This window comes from Carassius gibelio, chromosome B14 (assembly GCF_023724105.1).
Source record: "Carassius gibelio isolate Cgi1373 ecotype wild population from Czech Republic chromosome B14, carGib1.2-hapl.c, whole genome shotgun sequence".
NCBI classification, from domain to species: Eukaryota; Metazoa; Chordata; class Actinopteri; order Cypriniformes; family Cyprinidae; genus Carassius; species Carassius gibelio.
The window spans coordinates 23,514,529-23,540,225 of record NC_068409.1 but is presented as its reverse complement, the minus strand read 5'-3'; positions in this window follow the sequence as shown (position 1 = coordinate 23,540,225).

Sequence of the window (25,697 nt, the reverse complement as noted above, 5' to 3'; positions counted from 1 at the left end):
AGTAGCAATGGTAAATTATAAAGTAAAATAAAAAACAAACAAACAAAAACTTTTATTTTGACCCCTATAACAATATGAGAAATGGCGGAAACCCCTGGAACATTACAGTAAAATACCAAATGTTGAAGAAACACTCCCTTTGTCATTTTCCAAACACTCACGATTTTATTATATAAGAGTATTTATATATCTGATTGGGCTAATGTTTGTTGGGGCCAAACAAAGATAAATGTTTATAGCTGTTGACATGACAGTTCATCTCCTTTCTGCAGCACAAGTCCACTGTAGTTCAATTCCAATCACGGCACATTTGTCATCCATCTGCCCCCTTCGAACTCACTCGGTCACCAATCCATTAACCGTGCCAAGAATTCCACTGTGTTGGCATTATAGCCTAGAATCACTTCAATCTGTCTGTCAATCCATCTATTTAACCAAGTCTGATCATATTAAGTGAGACAAAATGTAAAAGTTCAAATGAAATATCCAGTATCGACCACCATTCTGAATATTAGGGAGCTCCGTTTTAAACAAGCAATTTTCTCAATCAATCCACTCCATACGTCCTGTACCGAAGGAGCTCTGATTCAACTAACAAGGTCTCCTTTTCATCAGCTCTCCTTTGTTAAAAAAAAAAAGAGGAGAAAGTGCTGTATTGTTCACATTGTACTAATACAAATGGACCAGGATGTGTTTTCATTCATTAGGCTTCTCATAGGTCTTTACAAATGATATTAGTGAGGGCTTCTTACCATGCTCATGCTGTGCCTGTGTAATGGTGCGCTTTGATAGGATGCTGTTGAGATAACAGGCAGCATTCCTGTAGATAATGGCAGGCCACAGAGGCAACGGACCACTTGTGCCGACTGCCTGGGTTCTACTGCTGATGATATCAGCTTTGCTGCTGGGAAAAAGGTTATTTCCATCTGCTTAAAGTACAGGAGCTGCACCTGGCACTGCTGCACTCTCTCTTTCTTTCGCTCTCTCTGGAGGAACTACACGTTTTGTCATATTGGATTCAGAGGAAAGAACAGGCCATATGGCTTTTACTATGCAAGCAAACAAATGCCTCATTTATTTACTATTCAAAAGAGAGAGCGATAGATCAATAAGGGTGACAAAAAGACAAAGAGCTCAGATAAATGAGCTTACAAGTTTCTGTAGGGAAGACTTTTTCTCTTTTTTTTTTAAATTTCATTTGTTTAATTTAATAAGAAAATAAGACGTTTAATAAGGACTGAAGTGTTGCCTACTTTACATGATCTCTTACCAGTGGTCTATACTGTACACACCAGTCAGAGAATCTTATAATGTGAAAATTTATTTTATTCCAAAAACAACTAATTAAACCTGCTTTATACAAGCCTGTCCAAAGGTTTGGGGCGTGTAAGATTTTTTGAAAGATGTTTCAATTAAGCTGCATTTATTTGATGAAAAAAGAAAAAAAAGAAAGAAAAACAGTAATATTGTGATAACAGTTTAAAATAACAGTGTTCTGTGATAACATTGCACTTATATCTGCACTTATATGAAGATTTTTTTTTTTTTATTGAATGAAATATTTAACAAGAACAACACTTATTTGAAATTTAAATGTTTTGGAATATTTCTATTTTATGCAAACTTTTTGAATAAATGTATTAACTTAAAGCAAAAAAATAAAAATCATCACATAATTTTCCAATTTGATAAAGTGAAAAATCTCTTTAATTAAATTTTGCTTCTAAATTTAATTTAGAAGATTGTTGTAGTAAAGTCAGAATGACCTCCTCTCCTATAGGTTCACAAAACGGTCGTCCTTAAAATGCATTGCTGTTCTATTGCAAGCAATCTTAAAGATTCCTAAATGCACCTACTTTCGGAAGGCCAAATAAAGTGCTTTTTCTTTCACCTAGATGCATACAGCATCTCCTTGACATGACTGCTTCAGCACTACTGCGGTAACTAAACCATGCCTTCTTTCTTTGCGTGAACATTTGGCCGACATTACGCAAAAATATTTCCACACAGTGATGTAGATATGTGGAGGCATGTATAAACAAGGTGTTTCACGAGGGCATGGCAGATTCTTAACTTTGATAAAGACTATCTCTTTGGATTTGAACCTTTAGTCTTTGCAACTTTACAGATCTTCATTATGCACCAAGAGTTTGATTTTAAAATTGAAATCGCATCATATGACCCCTTTAGGGGCACTAAAAATCATCAAAATCAGAGGAGTTAACAGTTTGCTCAGATGAATAAAAAGAAGTATAATAGTTCTTAAAATGATTGTTGATTCATATGGGATCTGTTGTTATCCCTGAAGGCATTCGCATTTGGGGAATAGTGTGGGAAGTTGATTCCTGCCTTAGCTGTAGGGCTAGAAACCTACCTGCTTTGTCACCCTCTTCATGAGTTCCAAGTAATACATTTTCCACATGACTTGTTGAAAGAATATCAAACTCTGCCTGTAATGATTTGTGTTCCTTAGAAATATCTGGAGATGGGGTAACCACAAATATATGGTCTAATTTGGTAATTTTCTGTGTTATCTCACTGATTTGTCTTGTGACTGATATTTAATATGATTGAGGCATTCAAAGCCTCCCAAAAAGAGATGCAGATATCTCTGGACTTTTGTGAATTTGTGGATATGAAAATTCCGCAAAGCTTTGGTCCAGTAACAACGATAAAAGTAATAATAAATAATAATAAAAAAGAATGAAGAAAAATTTTATCCATTAGAATAAACTTTACAGTCTTTGTGGATTGCCAATAATAGAAGTTCAATATTACAACTAGGTACTGTATATTGATTTCCAGTACCCAGGTCAGACCTGGCTCAATCCATGAACTATGTATGCATCATTATCTACAGTTCCTGTAGATTGCAAGTTTTTGCGAATTAATGCCAGTGCTGCAGACGGTTCCACAACATTGTGTGAAATTCCATCAGCTGTAGTAACCCTCAGAACCGAGGGGAAAAGTAAGCCAAACTTGAGTCCAGGACAAGGACATGAATGGAGAACACGTTTGACATCTCTGAATGCAAGCCGTTTCTTAGCCACAGTCACAGTGTAGTCAGCGAAAACTGAGGAGGCTGGCCTTTCTTTGGTTTCTCACGCACTATATGGTGTGTGTGATCCAACAGGGCCTTATCCTGAAGCCGCAACACTTCCTGCAGAAGCTGGGCAACAGGAAGACCCACCTTCAGGAAGACCCATCAGTCTTTCTCCTAGATCAACCCTCCAAACCTTCGCACTTAGCGCCAAGATGAGTTAAGCATTTTTTGAGAGACAAAGACAAATTCTTCAGTTCCATTATGCGATCACTATTATTCGAAAGAGATCACTTCAGTTTTTTGATAGTATTAGTGTTGGATTCAACCATCTGTTGTAAAGGTTCCAGCCAGCCTTTAACGTTTGACCGCACTGTGGCAATCTCCAAGCGTAAGTCAGTATATGGTCTATTTTCTGTCAAATCTCATACTTGACAGAGTCCAGTATCATCTGAAGACAAGTTATATTCCCAAATAAATTATCCACGGCACACTCATTTGTCAAGGACCTGTTAGCTCCACCTGAAGACGGCCTCCCTCCCTTACCCCCGGCGGCTTTGGAGCGAGACGTCACCATGTTCACCACTTATGATTAATGCAAGTGTAGTCTTACAGGATTTCAGCTAGTTTTAAAACATTTCATGAAAACAACAACAACAACTGTTGTACTGTTGAATAAGTGAATAATTCTGCTGCCTTCTATGGGAGTGACTGAAGACATATCCTAGATGCTTTACATGCAGCAGCTATATTTAGCACTATTAAATGGCACATTAAATAGAAAAACAGTCCCATTAAAAAACTAAACTCATTATAACAAGACCTTATTTGACCACTATCAGTCTCCTGGCATGACGGATATGATGTGTGTGACTTATAAAATTAGTTGTTTAACTGTACTCCTATCAAATGTTTGACTCATAGATGTTGTGATGTCTGTCTATTTTAGTATCTGGAGCCATAGAGACTTGATTAACAAGGTGATCTGCTCCCAGAGGCATGAAGAGTACCGACCTCAACTGCTTTTGCATTCCTCTTTATTCACACAAACAAACACACACACACACACACAAACAGAGAAGATCTCACCAAAAGATGCCTTGGAATGCAGCACATGTAACTTCAGTAATGTCATGCATGGGAGGATCTCATAAAGCTGTGACAGAAACATTGCCAGAAACATCGCCATATTGATCTAAATGTGCTTCAAAATGAAATACACCAACATGAGGAAGTGCAACAAAAACTGGCATGTAAAAATTGTTTGGATTTGGTCTGGGTTTGAGGAATTGATCTTCAGGACATCACTAATAGTGATGGGGATTTTGGTGTGTTATGAATGAATTACTGCATGATGAACAAAATTTGTTTGCTTCAATTATTTATTCTGAAACAGCTTCAGATTATGTCTGAACTCTCAACCTGGCAGTGGATTTTAAATTGGACATACAGTCAAGCATTTATCTTCATTAACGACAGTGTTGCTGTCCATGTTGCTAGTTTTTTACACAAACACACACACACACACACACACACACACACACACACATATATATATATGACCTTCTGAATGTGAACCATAAACATTTACTGTACTTCGAAAACTGTTCAAATGTCACACTGCCCATATTGTGTCCCATAATGTTCTGTGTACTGTCAAGCAATGTATTGTCATGTGCTGTACGTGTCCTGTATGTACCATGGTTTGCATTTACATGCGTTCATTCATTTCTTTCCAAAGTGGCTCACAAATGAGGAACATCGCATGCAACTTATCATAAGAGCCAAAAATAATGTAGTACACATTTCCATTTAGAGCACAAACAGAAAAAGAATAGCGAGAACAAGAATATTTTAGAACCATAAAACTCACCATGAAACCGATCTATAAAAAATACATTAGAAGCGTACCTCTGATATTTCTCACTGATTCTGTCACATATTTCAGCTGGATTCTGCCCACAGAGAAATTGGAGACTATTTGTTGATCCCAGAGGCTGTAAAGTTGGTAGGGCCATTAACTCAGCAGGAAGTTGAGTTGGCATTAGTTGGGTGATTTAGCTTTTCAACTGCTTTTGTAAATTAGGCCAACAGCAGAAATGCAACAGCAGTCTAATCTTTCTAAACTGTATGACTTTCTCTTTCTTTCATCTCTGAAACATGATAAAGAGAAATGTCTGTGGGGTAAATAAAAAAAACTGTTAGCTTATTTTCTGTTCTGTAAAAGAAAGTCAATCATACAGATTTGAGTTACATGAGGTTCATTTATGGCCGGGATACCTATCGCTTTAAGTTTAATCAATATATATGTGACCCTGGACCACAAAAACATAGCTTGACTACGTCAGACTTTGTACTTCCGCTCAATTACAGTTCCCTTCTGTACTCAGTCTGAGATAGCAAACCATCTCCCACTTTTCCTCCGGCTCCAAAACAGCCAGCCAATCAACGAACAGAGGGCAGGCTGAGAGCCGTGACGTAGACGCTAAGCTCAGAGTTTAACATCGTAGTTTAGGAAAGGGAAATCAAAAACAACTGCTTACATGGAGACATGGGATGCTATTGCTATTATGCCCTTCCAGACTCTGTCTACGAAGCAAAGCAAAGTAGCAGAGTTTGGTATAACCAGTTTAACAAAAACAGTCTTAAGTGTCAATTTTTCTAAATTGAGATACATCACACAAAAGCTGAATAAATAAGCTTGCAAATGATTTATTGTTTGTTAGGATAGGACATTATTTGTCTGAGATACAACTATTTGAAAATCTGGAATCTGAGGGTGCAAAAAATTTGCCTTTAAAGTTGTCCAAATGAAGTTCTATAAAAAAAAGTTCAAAGTTTTGATATATTTACAGTAGGTGGTTTACAAAATATATTAATGGAATATGATCTTTACTTAATATCCTAATGATTTTTGTCATAAAAGAAAAACTATCATTTTGACCCAAACAATGTATTTTTGGATATAGCTACAAATATACCCCAGCGACTTAAGACTGGATTTGTGGGCCAGGGTCACATACAGTATGTGAGTGTTTTAATATTGTGTTTCTATTTTTAACATCATGTTCTGATTACTTGTTACTTTGCCACATTGCAAATAATTTTAAGTGCAATCATTACCTCCAGAGAGTCTTTGCGTCAGACCTTGCTAAGAACAGTATTTGGAGCAATAAGTCTTAACTTTTGTTTTGGCTTGTGACAAAACAATGTCTTGAGTGTTGTACAGGGTGAATCAGGAAGCATTATTTTTTTAAACTACAAATGTGATGTTACCACACGTGTCCTTGACCAGCTTTGAAAGTTGTTTCGTTAATGGACCACATTTAGACCTGTATTTATTGCCATCCACTTGGATGCATGCCACACATTCCCTCAGCAAACTGTTTTAGCCTTAATACTGAAGTACAAAAGTATGTATACAGCAGTATGTATTAATATATATTCATATTAATGGCTAGAAATTCTAGAAGTTTGCAAACACCAGTAAACCCACAATGAAATCAATCAAAAGGACTGATGATATTCCTCAGATTGATTTGTTTCTGTTTTGTGTTGAATACAGATCAATGGGAGACGTTGTACTCGAACACCTCTGGATGGTTTGACATTTAGAGAGATATAATTGAAGGTCGGTGATATGACACATCATTTTATCGTTGCTGTAAAAGCAAGGGCATAAGTTAGCTTGATGATATTTCTGAGGACCAATCAATGGCCATTACACAGACACTAAGGCAATCAGGATCAATTTAGAGTGGCCTGAACTATCCTTCAATTCATTAACCTAACTCAACATAAGATGAGTCAGCTCCAAGCTCAATATTTGAGAAATAATCGCCAAAACAATAATGACAGGCATACAGAAGACACTTCTCCAAGTATCCATCTTGAGGAACGAGAGAGCATTTGATGGCTTCAAAAACTACTTGGAAGAAAGAAAGCAGCATATACACTGACTAAACACACACACATAATGGTATAGAAAGAAGGATTGAAAGAAAACATAGAAAAATCTAATCAAGAACCTCTCTCCCGTGCCCGCCGAACTGTGAAATGGATGTGGGACATCTAATCGGCTGCTAATAGGACAGTCTGCTGTAGTCGAGATACAGCATTGACAGGCACTCTCGCTAAAGTCACTCTGTCCCAAAGTAACACAGCTCACGTCTCACACGAGGCTGTTATCTTCATCTCTCCACTTGCCTCAACTGTTTCTGCAGATGGAGGGCTTCTCAAACTCAAAGATGCCTTATTTCCTTCCAGCCCCTTTGAAACAGGAAGCAGCCATCTTCTGCTCACAGGCAATGGGTGGGTATGGATGTTAAAATCATGCAAATTGGCGCTTACAGTTGAGGCAAACAAAGCAGCAGGAATTAAACAAGAGGCTGTGTGAAAGGAGGTAGAGATGTTCTGGAATTCATGCTGTGAATGTGTTATAAAAAAATATATAATAATAAATAAATAAATCCTTCCAGCTTGTCAGCAAGAGTGAGTCTTTCTCCTAGAGTATAAAAGTACAATTAGAGGGAGGGTCTTCTTTAGTTATATTATAAAGTCATATAATTAGAATCACACAGCAATAAATATGTCTAACAGCGTCAGAACAGTTATGCTTTCATTTTAGGATTTTGAATAGACCATTGTATCCTAGAGGGTCATCAGAGTCTGTCTGTGTTGAAAGTAGAAACTTTGTGGCTGGTGACTGACTGGATTGCTGTATAATAATATGCAATGTTGGGGAAGGTATTTTAAATGACAGTTTACTAAACAACAGACAGTCAAGGTACTCCTTGAAAAATCAGTTTGCAACGTGGCAATATCTTTAAATATATAACTATGAGATGATATTTCCTTCTCTACAGCAGCATTTATCTGGTACAAATACATTGAAGACCTTATCAATTTATTATCCCAGGCTGGAAAAAAACATGCCTGTGGAGACATTCCTGCTAAATTATGTTGCTTCTTGCATGTTCTGCAACACTTTCGAAGTGAAATGCTTAGCGAGTGTCACTTGTTATTGCAGAAGTTTGAAACTGCAATGTTGGGTGAAACGTTACAAAGCTTTATCTCCCTTACATTTAGCATGCTACCTACACTAAACCTAAACGACAGGGTTAACGAAAAGTAAACGTGAGATAAAAATGCATTTGCTGAAGCCGCCTTACCATTTTAGCTTTCTGCTAGTCTTTGAGCTGTTTGTTTCATGACATGTATCACACTCATACCTGAGCACTCCACATCAGAAGTGCTATATTTACCAGGTGAGCTACCGAGCAAGTGTACTACATAAGAAAAAACATAGATATGAAGCAGGTTATTTAATCCAAACATAAAAATGTATTAATTTTACAAATCATGTATGGTAAAGTGTTCTGAGGCCATATTATAGTTCATTGAACCACATTAAAATGAGTCTTTAGTAATTAATAATCTGCCACTGTCATATCATATATTGTGTAAAAAGGAATACAATTGGTTGGTTTTACTTATGTTTATTTCAGCTGAAAACTGCAATTAATTGTATGTGTAAGTCTTTTGAGGTTTGCATAAATGTAGGCATAGATTTTTTTCAGAGACCCTATGTTAAAATGAAATCATAAAATAATGCTCGAGTCAGATTAGCTCGTTAGACTTAGCTGTTAAACTGAATGTGCAATGCATGTGACAAAAAAATTGTAGCAGTTGGCCACGCTACACTAAGACTTGCTGGCCAAGTTATCTTATTAATACCGGAAAATGTTTTGAACACAGATAAACTACTGTTTGCTGAAAAATGTAGTTACGTGTAATTAAAAAGATTATTAAAAAAAAAAAATCTTTCATAATCACTTTCTACTGTAGGACATTAAATATTTTTTTGCCCACACAATGAATTTCAATGGTCCCCAAAAGTGGTTAATTACCAACATTCTTCAACGTACCTTTTGTTTTCTACAGAAAAATAAAAATGTATACAGCTTTAAAATGAAATGACGGTGAGTAAATGATAACATTCACTTTTAGAGTAAAGTATCTCTTTAAGTTTTTTTAAAAGTTACTTACTCCATCAGAGGTCAAACCACGTGCAAACAAATGTGTTGCTCAGAAGTGTTTGGATGTTCACTTCTATCTGCGGCTTATCAGTAGCCTGCAAAGAAGTCTGCTGCATGAGAGAAATTTGTGATGCAGATGAAATGGGGTATTTCAGCAGCTTTCAGCTTCACAAGTACATAGTGGATTGACTGCTCTGAATACATAAACATGACAACTAAATACAATAAAAAATAAACAACAAAAGCCAGCATCCAAGCAAACAAATATGATGAAGCTACTAAAAGCTAAGACAACCAACATGGTTGCAACATTTTTAAATTAACCAAGCTGAAATTTGAGTTTTGCACCTGTCAATCTAAAAATACACAAAACTGCACTGGATCATAAGTATCCAGCAAAATACATTATTCATTATAAAAATCAACTAATCAATATGCAAATGCCATACTGTCAATTATATAAATTAGTTTTTTACAAAAAGTAGCGGTAACTTTTTGTGTTTTACCATTTCTTCTAGGTTACACAAAAAAATGATGCTTGGCAGACAGTTTAGAGAACAAGTTATTCATCACCAACACCACATGGAAGGAGTCCAATGCGTTTTAAACACAGCAACAGAATGGACCAAAACTGAGAGAGACCATGTGACTCATCATCCACAGCAGACACAGACAATGTATGTGTCTATTTTCATGTATTTAGGCCATAGTATTAGTTGCCAAGTACGCAGGGAAGAGTGTAGGAACCACGTCCCCTCACAAAGGCCAGATGACATCTGGTTCATCTCAACACTGTACTAAAATGAAATGCAGAATACTTTACAATTAATTATAAGGATGATATAATACCATTGCAGACAGTCGTGTAATGCTTCACATCACTGACCTTGCGTCCAGACAGAACTTCAAATACTAGCTCATTTCTTTACCTTGGAAAATGTTTCCCCTCAACCATTCTATATAAGTTGCTCACTCCATTTATATTACATAGTAGGTTCTTAGTTATGCAATACGTTTTATAATACAATTTGTGGCATAATTTGCATGTCAATATATTGTAACTCACAGTTACATTTTGACAATAAGTCACTCCAGCAGCGGTTTGTGAGAGCTATTAAACAAAACAAGATAACTCTGCGGTTCTGAATTATTAATAACTTTTTAATGACCATCTTTAAGCAACCTCTGTGCACAAATCGATACAAATGTTCCATGAAAATTTTCCGTTGACTTCATTCGCATTCTTGATGATCTTCATTGCATGTCATTTATATGAACAATTTTAAATGGCTTAATTCAACCAGCCAGATGAAATGCTCTCACAACCTATTACCATAACCTAATTCATGCAACCTGATCAATTGCACAATGAAAGAGGCAAATAGAACTGTTTGACTTTGTTGTTCTGTCAAGTTACAAATTAAGGCAACTGGCTGAGATGGTATTAATTATAGACATCTTTTGTCAATAGGCTTTTGTTCCCAGCCAAACTAAACGAATCATGTGTTCAGAGCTGCAGAATGCTCATAAAACATGGTATTTGCAGACACAAAATACTGTTAAGATCAAGATTCTTGTGAAAATGGCTTCAGAAGGTAGACCTTGTGCATGTAATTGGAGGCTAAATTAAATTTGGTATTTATTTTCTGGACCACAGCCAAAAATACAGAGAGATTAAAATGAAAGTGCCAAAAACAGGAAAGCATTCGTTGAGAAAAGGTGTGAACTCATTCAACTGCCTCGGGTAGAACAGGTGAAGTCAACAACAGTTATCACGAATCATTCCAAAACATAATTATCGTGACCATACACAGTTGTTGAGTTCAAGATAGCATTTAAGAACTTGTATTTTGAGTTTATGATCAAATGAAACCCATGCTAACATAACCCTCAAATGGGTGGGACTAGATTAGGCATGATCAAGCTTGAAATGAGCATGAATGGTATGAAGTAGTAAGAAGGAAATGAAAATAGACTAAGGTGCTTGAGCATTACTGATGGGGCTGTGGTTGAACATAGGACAAAAAAGCTTGGGAAACACTGCTGTGTTGCACCTTAAAAGACCAGGTGGTAATAAATCTTCTGAATTCTGTCTGGAATCCAATCCAGGATTAACTTGTTTAGGTGAGTTAGAAGTCGACAGCGCTACAGTCCAGCATTTGTTATAGAAAAAACTTGTAAAAGAGCTTTGCGAGCTTGCGTCCATCTGTGAAACTTCACAGAAATCCTCCTCGGAAGTATTTTTAGTTATCCAAGCCAATGAACTCATCCTAAGGCTTAGTGCTGCAACTCTCCGCTAATGCCATCTTTAGACAAAACTTTCTCAGTCAATTCAGTCGCTGGTTTTATATAAATATCCTGCAGACCCTGTAATGACGCACAGATGTGCCTTATCTAAAAGTATAAAAATGGTAGTGGGGCAATTACAATTTCTAGACATCTAAACTGCAGATGTTCCAAATGATTGGTGACCTAGTGCCATTCCCAAACTGAACCCCCCCTCCAAATACGCACCTTCTATCTCTGAGAGGTGATTTTTCCCTATTCCAGCAACACTTATGATTGGACTATGTCTGTGTTGTCCCATGACATGACTGTGCAACACACAATGCTGACCTACATTTACAGTGTACTTAGGCCAAAGAGTGAACTTCATGCAAACCAAAATGTATACTTCTTTCATAATGGGTGTTTACAGGATATAACACACACACACACACACTTTCAAGTTTAATACTTTTAAAAACTTTTTATTTTATGTATTTATGTATTATGTATAGTTTGATATCCTTCTGTAGTAGAATATAACCGCTTAAAGCAGATTTCACATTCAGCATTTTATATGCCCTAAATATAAATAAATACAATTTTCAAACTTTTAGAAATTTTACTGATTAATGTCACAATTCATGGACATTCATAATTTAAAGAAGAAAAAAAATGCATTATGCCTTTAATTTACACATAACTCAAAATAAACATCTTGACCAGAAGACAATGCTCTGAGATATTCAGCCATATATAATATACACAATGTCTGTAAAAGTCAATGAATTACAAACTTTAAATGGAAAGTTATCATCAAATCAGCTTGCCTAAACTAAGCATGAATCTTTCCGCAGCTTGAAGCATTAAGTCGAGTTAGATTCACAGTGTCGAGAAATCTGGAGAATGTTATTATAAAGATAAACTTTGACACATGTGTTTATAATGCTCACATCTATAGTATTCTGAAATATAGTTGTTGACTTTCTCAAGCATAAATTATTTAAGAAAGGAATATAGAAGGCTTATGGATGACATTAAACACTATTTTTTTCAGATATAAATTCTGAGCATTAACAGGAAACATCCTTTTCTTTGCAAAATGTTCTAAAACAAGTCACATTTTTTCCCCTATAAAAAAACGAGAGAAAAACTAAAACTTGTGATCACCATCTGAAGATCTTTTGATTTGTCGTCTATAAGAGACAAACAAAGCTTTGTGAAAATCTTGATAGAAAACAATTAGTCATTGCTTCAAATAATCACATGATGACTTATCTTGTACACTGAATGCATACATCTTAAGATATTTATTTTGTAAAAGTTGTGCATTTCCTCCAAGAAACTTGCATTCGATTGCAAAAGCATATAGTTTGAGTTTTTCCATTGACAATTAAACTATATCACCAGTTTGGCAATCATGCAAAGTTTTGGAAGTGAACTCAAAAGCCTAACAAAAAAATGTTTTGCCCAATCTCTTTTTTCCATCACCATGCTGTGCTTGGGGTTCCATATGAAATAATTAGAAATTTAACAAATATTTAATATAATACTGAGGCCACGAGCAGTATTTATATACAAGACCAGTACACATGAGACAATTACTACTCAAATTCAATGAACAACAATAAAGGACTGATAAACAAATAAAAAAACTAAAAGAATATTATAGGAATGTGAATACTGACCACATACAAAACTAATTAAGAATAAGATTAGAAAATAAAAACTAGAAAAAAAAAGCAAAATTATTATTAAAATTTTTTTTGGATCACCTTCAAATTTGGTGAGTGTGGTCATAAGACCTTTGCAACGCTATATCGAAGGGCGTGTCCCTAGAGGCCTGACAAAGTTTGATGTTTCGCTATGAAACAGGAAGTTGCTGTAACTCATGCAATCAATGTCCGATTTGTCCCAAACTTCACACGTTTGATACGAGTCCTGTCCTGAACACATGTCCATGCCCATATTCAGTTATAGTCATAGCGCCACCTGCTGGCAACAGGAAGTGTCATGGTTAACACTTCTATGGACTGCTAGTAACATATATATATATATATATATATATATATATATATATATATATATATATATATATATACACACACACATATATATATATATATATACACACACACATATATATATATATATATATATATATATATATATATATATACATATATATATATATATATATATATTTTTTTTTTTTTTTTTTTTTTTTTTTTTTTTTTTTACATATTGAATAGAATATATACAATGGCCAGATAAATATAAATAAATATTAAGTAAGGCACATACACATTATGGAAGCAGAAAGAAAGAAAAAGGAGAAAGTAGGCATCTCTTCATTCCTCTTTGAGTATTGAAAACTATATAAATAATAAATTATATTAATTAAAAAAATAATTATTTTTATCATCTAATACTATTCCAAACATAATGTATTTTCTAACAAAATTGGGCAGTGACTGAATTTTTGTCTCCAACCAATAAGACATATTTTCACAGAAAATTCTGGAATACACACAATAAAAGAAAAGATGATCAGTTGTATCAATGTCAACTTGACAGAAAGTACAGGCATTTTCTTCAAAATTAAACTGGTGTCTTTAAAACTTAGATGAGGGATATATACAGTTAAACATAATTCAAATTAGTTTCCTTTGCTTTGGAAGCCACTGGAAAGCTTATATACTGTGTTCACAATGGTTTAATAGTTGGCTAATCATAAGCTTACAAAATACTATTTTGGTACAAGGATGTTGGATATTAAAACAAGACAATACGTTTGTTGGGAAGCATTGCTTTAAGGGTTGTTATCATTAAAGAAAAGTGACCAGAATTCATATGAACCAACTGGTATGTAAAAAAAAAAGTGTTTAGTACTAGATTTATAAAACTTTATGGAATGGCATTTAAAACACACTCAAATGGTTTATGTTCACAGTGCAAAGTGTATTTGGAACATACTTCCCTGAAGGATAACAATCTCCCATCTTCGTTCATTAAATAAAGAACTGACCAAACACCCTTTCAAGCCAATCAAGAATAGAGACTTATATCTAAATAGAATAAACCTATTGTTCCATATTTGGGTTCTGTGTGGAGTGTAATTGTGATTGTATAATAATTTCCAAAACAGCAAGACCTGTTGTTGAAAGGAAGATAGTTTGATTGGTAGTCTGAGAAAAAGAAAAACAACAACATCTTAGTAGGAAATCAATTCCACCCAAATTTCTAAATAAACCTCTGGGAATAGAAAACTAAACTTTTTTTTTTTTTTTTTGCTATACAATTTTTAAGCCATTTAACCTTCAATGTACCATTCATACAGGAAAAATAAAAGGTGTGTAATCCTACATTTTCATAGTCTTGTTTTGTGCTTTTTAAATATTTTATATGTTTTCTCCATATAAAGTTAAAGATAATTTGGTTGATGGCATTAATATCTCTATCAGAAATAGAAAGACAAGATGCAGGATATATACACCTATCCAAACTCTCCATTTTGGTTAAATAAATTCTACCAAAATGTACAAATCCAATTGCATCCATGCATCAACTCAACCTCTGCATTCATTACATCTGTCCCAAACATTTAGTTTTTCCATCATGATCTCATCTTTAGGAATGTGTATGCCTAAATATTGAACACTTGACTTGATTGGGATATTATATGCAGTTTTAAGGGGGATTCATGTATGTATTGTCACATTTGGAAATATTAAGTTTTAAACCAGAAACAAATAAATAAATAATAATTATCTCAATTACCTTAAAGAATAATGTGGTATCATCAGCCACTTGACCATAATGGGAATTTGAATTTGAATTTTTTAATAGCCTAAGGAGGGCCAACATCACTGTAGCCAAAATAAACAATGAAGGTGAGCTGGTGCAGCCTTGTTTAACTCCCCTCTTGATATCAAATCTAGGTGAAGAACCTGTTGGTAGGGCAACTGAGCTATTAGTATTTGTGTAAAATAACTGAATAACCTTAGAAAAATTCTCACCAAACCCATACATTTGTAAACACTTAAAAACAAAGGAATGCTCTAACATATCAAAAGCTTTATAGAAGACTAGAAATAAGAGAAACAGCAAGTGTTAAATAGGCTAGCAACATGCTATAAAAATGCTAAAACATGTTAGCAACACTTAGCTAAGTGCTAAAGCATGCTATTAGTAATGCAAAGAAACAGGACTGTAACTCATGCATGCAGCGTCCAGTCTGCCCCAAACTTTACATGTTTGATAACACTTCTACATGCCAATATTCTGTAATATTCATAGCGCCATCTACTGTCAACAGGAAGTGACATGTTTAACACCATGAGCACTATAAGCAACATCCTAAAATATGCCATTGAGTGCTAAACATGCTAGAATCATGCTCAAACATGTTAGCAAAACTTACTAAGTGCTATACCATGCTTTTAATGCCCTGAACGAGTAAGTTTCTGTAACTCATCACAATATCCAATCTGCATAGTGCCACAAGCTGGCAGCAGGAAGCTTGGCACATGACTTTGATATGTTCTTCCTATATTTGACACTTAAAATGCATATTGCTCACCATTCGTTTTTTTCCTAAAGTAATCGGGTGGGGATGGGTTTTGTCACTTATATCTGTGCTTAACATATTGTTTTTTTATTTGGTTGTATTATGGTTTCAGGTGTTTCCTGTCACGCACTGTGAAGTGTCTAGTGTGTTTGTAAAAGACCAGGAATTAAATTGTGAGTCACACAATTATTATTATATTTTTAATGTATTTAATAATATAATATAAAAAGTTCTGAATTTTGAGGGTGAATCACAATTGAATTCTTGATGTAACTAAAAAGATTTATGACCAGAACGAGACAAGATACAAGACGAGAGAGTGTGGTGTAAACGACCTTCTAAAATACCAGACACGTGACCACATGCTTTCATCAGCACCCTTAGTGCTGCACGCATAGCAGGATGTTAATAAACTCCTTAAGCACGACACAATTATTTTTGAATGCATTAAATGATATTATTCGCATAAGAAATTGAGTGGAGTTTAATAAAAACTCTGATATTATTGCCCAAACCACCTATAAATATAGAAACCCTTAAAAGATATGTGACCTGATATAAGCTGTCAGCAGTTACAAAGAGGAAGCAAAATGTTCTTTTTAACACCCACATGTCCTCCCTTTATGACACTCTGTGTGGGTAGAATTTTATTAAAACATACGTAATCGCATTGTGCACAAAACCCTTTTCACAGTTTCTGTAGACGGATCATTTGCATTGGTTTCATGATAAAGTGTATGAACAGAAACCAGAGAAGTTTTGAACATTCAGAACTTTCTGAACAATTGCTGCATTGATCAGTTCAGCAGTTCATCTGATAGTGAACCTTCTGACCAAAAAGCTAAAACAACAAGACAGTCAAATCTCTTGCTTGACATAGCATAATAATGTGAAAAGCGCAATGCATCATGACCTTTTGACACTGAGCTACAGAACTAGGATGCCTACAAACTCATTACGAGTCACTTCCTGTCCTCCTATAAAGCTCTTCCTCTCTGCTGCTCCCACCGTACTTACAAACAACACGTCCATGACCCCTGGCTTTGGGTGTGCCATGAGGGTTTAAAGGGAAGACATATAAAATGCAGATACAATGACATTGTAAAAGGACAGGAAATCAGTATGTTCTTCTTGTTTAGACTGGTCTTCATATGGAGTTTGACATGACTGTCTGCAGGGCCAACAAGCTTTCATACTGTATGCGATTAGGACATTCACTTTTTGCTTACCTAGAGATTGTCCAAAAATTATTTGGAGATGGATTCTTCCAAAACCTAGTAAGATTAAAACAAACAAAAAATCTAAAACAGCACAGCAAGAAGCTCTTTGAAAATAATAACATAAAAATGTTAATAAACTTGTACTACATTTCTATAAAAGTAGCTGATAAGAAAATAAGAAGTGTACAATTTTAAAAAGCATTTTTTAATTCATATAATGCAGTTCATATGAAAATGTTATAGTCTTTATGGAAGTCACTCATGAGGTTCTACACAGAAAAAAAAATTGCTAGTAAATTTCACTGTAAAATGTACTCCAATCAGGCTATTTATTTAATTATTTTTTATAATTGTATTTTTTACAGCATAGGCTATATGCACTGAAACTTCCTGAGTTTAGAACCTTCGAGTGTGAGCGTGACTAAAGATTGCAAATACTATTTTATCATTTTTATCATCATTTCAGGGAAGTGAACATTATGAAAGTACAGTATGCTATTATTATTATTATTTTATTTTTTTTCTGTGATAAAACTTGATAACACTCTCCAGAAAATTCCAGATTTCTATGAGCTGTAGATACAAACTGCTGACAGGTGGTTTATGGAAAGCAGGACAGACTATCTGCTAAGAGATGTTGGAATGTATTCTATCCAGACAGCAGGCTGGATGAAGTGAATGTTCCGGTCACTAGCTTTTATGACTATTATATGCAGCAGATGACTGTAATACTTTTATCAGTTCAGCCTAAATTTTCAGAAAGCACAAACTAGTGTAGTCCCTTATTGTAGAATATGAAAGTAGCATATTTGATTTATAAAACAAGGGCTTGTTAAAGTAATTCCACACCACCCTAGACAGAAAGTGATAATTATATAGGAAGTAGGTGTGACCAATGCACAGTACATGTATTCAGTATTGGTTATGCATTGTTCTCCTTTAATGCACGCCAGCCTTGCTCAGACCTCAACCCCACATCCTGTTCTTGCTCAAGGCCAGAGTAAGGATCTCAACATAAAATTATCTGCTGCTAGTATAGAAAAGTACTTGGTAAATGATCAAAGGATTGATTCCTTAAAAAAAAAAAAAAACCTAATCACAAAGATGCTTTGTATTCAACAGCTAAATTAAAATGTTATGTTTTAGTCCATGCCAGAATCATGTTTTTTTGTGTGTGTGTTTAAAATGTTTTCTCTGACCTACAGTGTCTCCCAAAACACCAATAATCTAAATGTTATTGTACAAAATTGAAAAAAAGAAAAAACAAACAACCCCCCCCCCCAAAAAAAAACAAACAAAAAAATATATAATTTGAGGAGATGGGGCAAGTTTCATCATGTCCTGTGACATGTCAACAAAACATTTGTTCTAACAATAGTATGATCATTCTATTCTAGAACAAATGACACGAGCATTTGAGATAGTATCTCTCAGTACAGCAAGTTCTCCACCGCATTCGCTGATTGTAATATATTAGAAAACGTCGGCACAGGAAATACCAAATCTGATTGGACCCACCATAATTATAATAAGCATCAAAGATCGTATATGCATCATGTCATTGTAAAATCTTGAAACACATAGCACAAGTTGTAGCTTGTAAAATGTAACTGACAGTAAGTTGTTGAGATATTTGCATTATTAATCATGACTGGTCTCGTCTCCCTTCCATATAATTAAATTTTCACTGCAAAATAACTGACATGCAGGTAAATTACATGTATGCTCAATGACAAAGCTGCTCTGAGAAAACATTTCATTAACACACAATTGAAATCACGTATTCTCTTCAGGAAATGCAAGTTTGGATACGTGATCAAGACTTTATAGGTGATTACCAGGAAAAGCATGATTACAGCAAATCAGTATAGCAATTTTCATTAGGGCAAAGGCTATTTTCATAGTTTCATGGTGCAAAATGTTCCCAATAACATTCTTTCATGATCTTTAAACAGATATGAAGAATTACAGGAATGCAACAATAGTCAGTGTTCTTTTTATCTCTCCGTATGTTCAGTTTGCTGTAGGTCTGCTTATGCAGGTGTTGTACTGGAATTGCATAAAATAGATCTTAACAGCACTGCTTTCATAGAAATGAATGTGAATGTCATAAGCTTTTCATATCTAACCACTTATACTCATTCCTCAAATCTTCTGAATCTCTTTAACACATAACCAACATCTTAAACTCCCAGGTGCCGAAGGCTGAAAGATTTACTGCCATACTCTTAAAAGCCTTGGCTATATTCTGGAAAAAACACTGGAAATGTTTTTCTGTTTTCCTCTTCCTATGTCATCTATGGTCACATAAGTTCAAATAATGAAGGTGCAAAAATGACATAAAACCACAGGATGTTCTTTCTCTCATGGTGAAACCCTGGAACGTGAGAGGTTCTCAGATCGAAAAGACTATTAAGGTCTAGGCTGGCACGCAGAACAAAACCACTGAATTTATCTGCACTGCCTTGGGTGTAAAGTTATTCTAGCATGGCTAAAGCTAATTAATAGAGACACAAAGGTGAATAATACAGTATAACTGACTGACACTGACTGTTTTGTTTGAAGCATGCATTTTGAGCATGGTAAGAGCAATCTTTATTCTGTCATGGCGAGCACTAGCAAAACGTTTAGAGGATGTGTGCATCAATGTCGTCGTTATTTGACACCTGATGACACACACGATCTCTGCGGGGTTTTTTGGAGGGGGCTAAGAGCACACACGCAGTGTCCATGAGGGGGCAATTTGCATGCATTGTGACTATTGCTATGTGCTGTATTAACAAAAACATAAATGACATAAATAAAACACTAACACTGACAAGCTACGCAATATCACATTCATAATAGAATGTGATTCATCTAATGAATGCGATATAGCTTAGCTTGTCAGTGATCTTAGGCTCTGTGTATTAAATGTATCTGAATAATTTCCATCTGAAAGAACGTGATGGAGATTTACCGGTACTATTAATCACAGAACCGGCTTCATTAACGAAATGCTCATGACAATCACATGCGATTTATCATGGAACCCTTGTTTGTTGATGTCAAAAATCCCTTCAGCTGATCTCCTGGGCCATATTCATAACGAATCTTAATGCAAAAAGTAGCTCCCAGTGACAAAATTCTAAGAAATTTCTTAGAAATGTGGGCGTTTACTCTTAAAATTAAAGAAAAAATCCTAGTAAAGAAAAAAAGTAATTCAGAAAGCATCTTAACCCTTAAAAGAGGTCTTGAGGTCAAACTTGGAGCACAGACGAGGACTTTTAAGAGGCTTAAGAGTTTCTTTAGCAGAGGAGAAAATGGCAGAAAGACGAAGAGGCAGAAGAAATGTGTTGCAGACAATGGATGACAGTGAGTTAATAAGATGGTATAGATTATATAATAATTTATAATTTAATATATAAAGTAATCACTACATTACAATATTTGGCAACTGGGAAAATGCAACAATGCAGTAGTGATGATTTGGGTCTGTCACAACCTTCTGTAAGAAGAGTGATCACACAAACAATTACTGCACTTTCAGAACATCTTATTGTGTCGCAGTTTATTTCGCTTCCACTGGACATTCCCACCTTGCAGGCTCAAAAAACTGCATTTATGAATATAGCAGGCTTACAGGTGCGCACAAGCAGGGGGAATGAACCGTTGATAGTTTGTGCTATACACTCCCATGTCTGCTTCTTGACTCTTGCTGTGACACCTGGTCCGAATTTTCCTTTAAGAATGGCCTTTTGTTCATCCACTAATTGGGCTAACAGTAAACACTGTTTGGCTTTCTCGCCCTTCTTGGTTTTGATTCCATGTTTGATACATTAAAACCAACACTCAAACTGCCACTTAAATAGGACAGCAATCACTGTAATTGGAAACAGTGGAACAATTTTTATCATTCTAAGCCAATAAAGTACCTTATAAGAAATTAAAAGAATGGTAAATAAAGAAAAAAGATTTATATACACACATATAAAGCGTGTTTGTGTGTGTGTGTGTGTGTGTGTGTGTGTGTGTGTGTGTGTGTGTGTGTGTGTGTGTGTGTGTGTGTGTGTGTGTGTGTTTGTGTGTGTGTGTGTGTGAGAGAGAGAGAGAGAGAGAGAGAGAGAGAATGGTCAAATAGGAAAAATTAAACATGTAAATTCAAAGTAAGAATTAGAATAGACCCTATACTTAAAATCACTTTTTTTTCCTTTTTGGACAACCAACCTATCACAGTCTTCAAAAGATTGTGTCATACATAGCAACCGGGTCAACCCCGCCTCCTCACCAAGATGAAAGTTTTTGTCTTTTCCTTACTCAGAGTTGCTCCCAGATCGGTCCCGAATCGCTCTTAAGCTAAGACTCCTACGTAAAAGTTTTTAAGCTAAATTAAGAGTTTTCTGAGAGGATTCTTAGAATCTTTATGTATACGGGCCCAGGTCTGGCGGTAGCACTTTTAGCTTAGCTTAGCATAGATCAATGAATCTGACTGGACCGTTAGCATCTCGCTCAAAAATGACCAAAGAGTTTAAATATTTTTTCTATTTAAAACTTGACTCTTCTGTAGTTACATAGTGTACCAAGAATGATGGAAAATGAAAAGTTTTTTTTCTAGGCCGATATGGCTAGGAACTATAATCTCATTCCAACATAATAATCAAGGAACTTCAGTTCTTCAGGGACTTCAGGAACTCCATGCAGTACCACGGAGGCAGCAGGCGCAGTGATACTACACAGTGCCTGAACATAGTCCCCAGCTAGTTTGTGTAGTTGCAGCAATAGCAGAGTTGCTGGAGACTATTTCCAGGTGCTGCTAGCGTCTAATCAGATTGAATGATCTATGCTAAGCTAAGCTAAAAGCGCCGGCTGATCAGCTGAATAGATTCGAAAACTGTAAAACTCAACTATTTAACTCTAGGGGAGATGGAAAATTAGCCTATTTTCCAAAAAAAAGTGGTGTGTTCCTTTAAGATTTAGCAGAATGGTAAAAAGACACAGATGTAACAGGTGTGTGTTTAAGAGTATTTGGCTTCAAATGCCACTTAATTCTAATCAAGGACTGAATCTATTCCATTTAGAAATTAAAATGATAGATAAATATAACTAATCACATCACTGCAGAGTAAGTGGCATATGTGGTTGGAACTCTGCAGTGTTGCATGCACAATTACCCATGTGCACTCACCCGCTGAGAGCCCACCTCAACCTACAGCAACCCCTGCTTCTGCTCTTCCTCTGCAGAGAGGAACTGCACGAAATGGCTCACTGCTATTTATAAATGTTGGAAAGTGCCTGTAACATAGCAACAAAAACAACCGTTTACTGTCGGCGAGCTGAAAAACCAGAATGCAGCAGGGTCAGAAGGTAAGACTGGGTGTGGCCACGTCGAGGAAGTGTCTGATAGACAGGGAAGTTCAAGAGAAAATGGGACATATCCTATTTCCACAGTGCAGGGAAAGGAAAACATGAACACAATAAAAAGACTGACCTTGTTTCATTACCTCTGACAAAGCTGAAATATCTTTTCATGATTGTACACATGAATTAATGCTCTTGTTTATTTCTTATCCTTAATGGATCACCTCAGTCTGAGCAATGACCAAAACTTTAGATGTAATTATTAGATATGGCTTGAATACGTTTCAGTTGATTGGCAAAACAAAAGGGAACCACTTAATCTGTCCCCAGGGCAGCCACTCATTTCAGACGAAAATCTATATGCAACAGTTTGGAATGAATAATGAAAATCAAATAATGTAGGTGAAAGGTTGAAGTATAAGCACATTCATAATGTATGTCCTCACACACAGCCTTTTATGAAGTCCATTCTCATCTTTAAATGTTGGAAATTTATTCATTGCTCTTTCATTTCAGAGTGAGACAAATATTGGTGAAGACTCAAAGCGGCACTGTTGATGGTACATTCCCACTGCAGGTTGACTCCTGAGAAATGAAGTGCTGTTTAATTATTGATAGTCCTATTTATCCTCATCTATGTCAGTTAATCATGACCGCTCCTGTCATTCTCAAAAACGCATTACAGATTCACACTTAGTGTGTGACTGCTGCTCACTCACTCTTCCCCCTCCTCTCATTGGGATGTGAATTATATTAGTGCAGTTCGATCAAAAACATTTTCCCATGATTATTTTCATCTCTGAGGGATACAATGCCTTTATGGGAGCTCTATGGAGAGTAAATGCCAAGGATTTTTGAATGCTGTCCAGTTCAAATAACTCATTGAATACTGTGGCTCTAAAATATCTTTGGAATTGACAGTTCTTATTTTATAGAATATTGCAGTTTTTTAAATGATTTATCCATGCCCATCATTATATTTTTGCCCCTGTAATCTTTAAACAAAAACAAAAATAAAATATTATTATTGTAACTTTTTTCCCTTTATTCTAATAAGACATTTCTTCTTCTTCTAATATGCAATTTCATCCAGGCATGCATCACGATAAAGAAGCTTACAATTCCATTTTGATGCCAACTTTAAATGGTAAAAAAAGCTGAATCTGATAACTGTTTATAGTGCAGACAAAACTGAAATGGGAAGGTAAATGTGTTTATCTATGTCTCAAACAAGTTCTAAACCGAGGCATAGTTTTGATTCTTATCAAGAGCTGGTGGTTTTTGATGACACTCGTCTGGAAACAGGGTCACTTAAGCAACAGGGTTAACTAGTAACTAAGAAGATAAGTACAGATTTGTCAATAGTACACTTTGTATTTTCTAAAAATGCTTTTTTTTTTTTTTTTTTTTTTTTTGCTATAAAGAGTCTGTTATTCCAATGTGATGGACTTGGAAAGGGCTACCAAAACAAGGCTAAATACAGGTGGTGTTTGTTGACTGTGGGTAAAGCCTCCATGTAGAAACACCCAGTCGTTACGTGGTGTTCGCTGCCTCGGGTGCTGTTGAAAGATAGTTTCATTATAATATAATATAATATAATATAATATAATATAATATAATATAATATAATATAATATAATATAATATAATATAATATAATATAATATAATATAATATAATATAATATAATATAATTTGACAAGACAGTCAATGAAGAAATGCTCTCACTTTTTGTCCATTTGCATTGGGTCTGATACACAGAATGAATATTGCATTTAAATGAGCAGTAAACATTTAATTAATATTTATTTATTTATTTGTACAAGTAAAACCCTTGTTTGACTATACCAATGTAATTTCCTTGCTGGAAGCAACACCTCATCACAATATAATAAGAAAATTCGCCTGATTTTTATCTTTTTAATATCAAAATAGAGTGAGAATGAATGAGTGTTCCATCTCTTATCCAAGAGCAGATATTTCCCAGGTATCCTGAGAGAATGGGGGAGGAAATGTTTCGACCATCTGTTTGCTACACCAGCACATTTATGTATATATCTCTCAATAACTGTTGCAGAAACCAGGTCAACTCTGTGACACTTATTTATACTGTATTTCCCTTTCCTGCTTATAGGCCCATTACTGTGCTCATCTCGGCTCACAGCCCCGCCCCCTTCTGTCATGTATTCAAACACCCTTAGTCTCTCACTCAATCGTTATCTTTAATATGTCTGTTTCATGGTATAAACTGCATCTCACTTTTCATGATGTACAGTGAGTGACATCATTGATTCCTTCCATTCCAAACACACATATTTGACCTCAAAATCATTTATTCCTGTCTGGCCTCTTACCATCACTAGTCTCGGAAAATACAAAAAGTTCACTATGTACATTGAAAAATTATGATTTCATTACAATACAATTGCATGGCAAAATACTTCATTCAGAGCACTGTTACTACTGTAATTATATACAGTATATAGGTATAAACATATACATACTGTATGTGTATGTAATTAAAAAGAAATTAAGATGAAGAAAAAGCAGAAATTCTACCAGTATATCAAGTCCGTAGCTTCACATTTGTCAATTCTCTTCAATATCACTAGCACCTTCACATAAAGGCCTTATAAGGACCAGATGTAAGGAAATCTCTTGAGACCATTTCATAACCATTAATGTCAAACCCAATTCCAAACAGTATAATAAAGTCAGCTGACAGTTTCAAGGATATGGCAACAAATGATACAGTGCTTTTAAAATACGTATGCAGTTCACGAAAGCAGTGAGTAATGTCACATAAATGACTGCGTAAATGTGCTTACAGGTTTTCCTGTAGATAACCTCTGTCTGTCCAAAAGAAACAACTGACTCTCATTTACACAAATGCCATCACCCTACATGGTACTGATAAGACTGGATGAGGAGGAAATTCGTCAAAGGCAAAGACTCACAAGCAGACTGACAAAACAGGTGCAGACAGACAATTGCAATGAGTAAATAAATAATATGTGTTTATACATATGTACTGTATGTATCTGCGTGTGATTTTGCACTTGTTATTTTCAGGATAGTTTGCTTGGTTATCCTGCAGGATCTGACAAGACTGATATAAAATATAATCTAGTGTCACAGCAATCTGGCAACTGGCAAGTTATTGTCACTGCATTCTGTTTAATGGAAACTGCAGTTTGGGCACTCGAGTGGTATACAACATTCCTTCA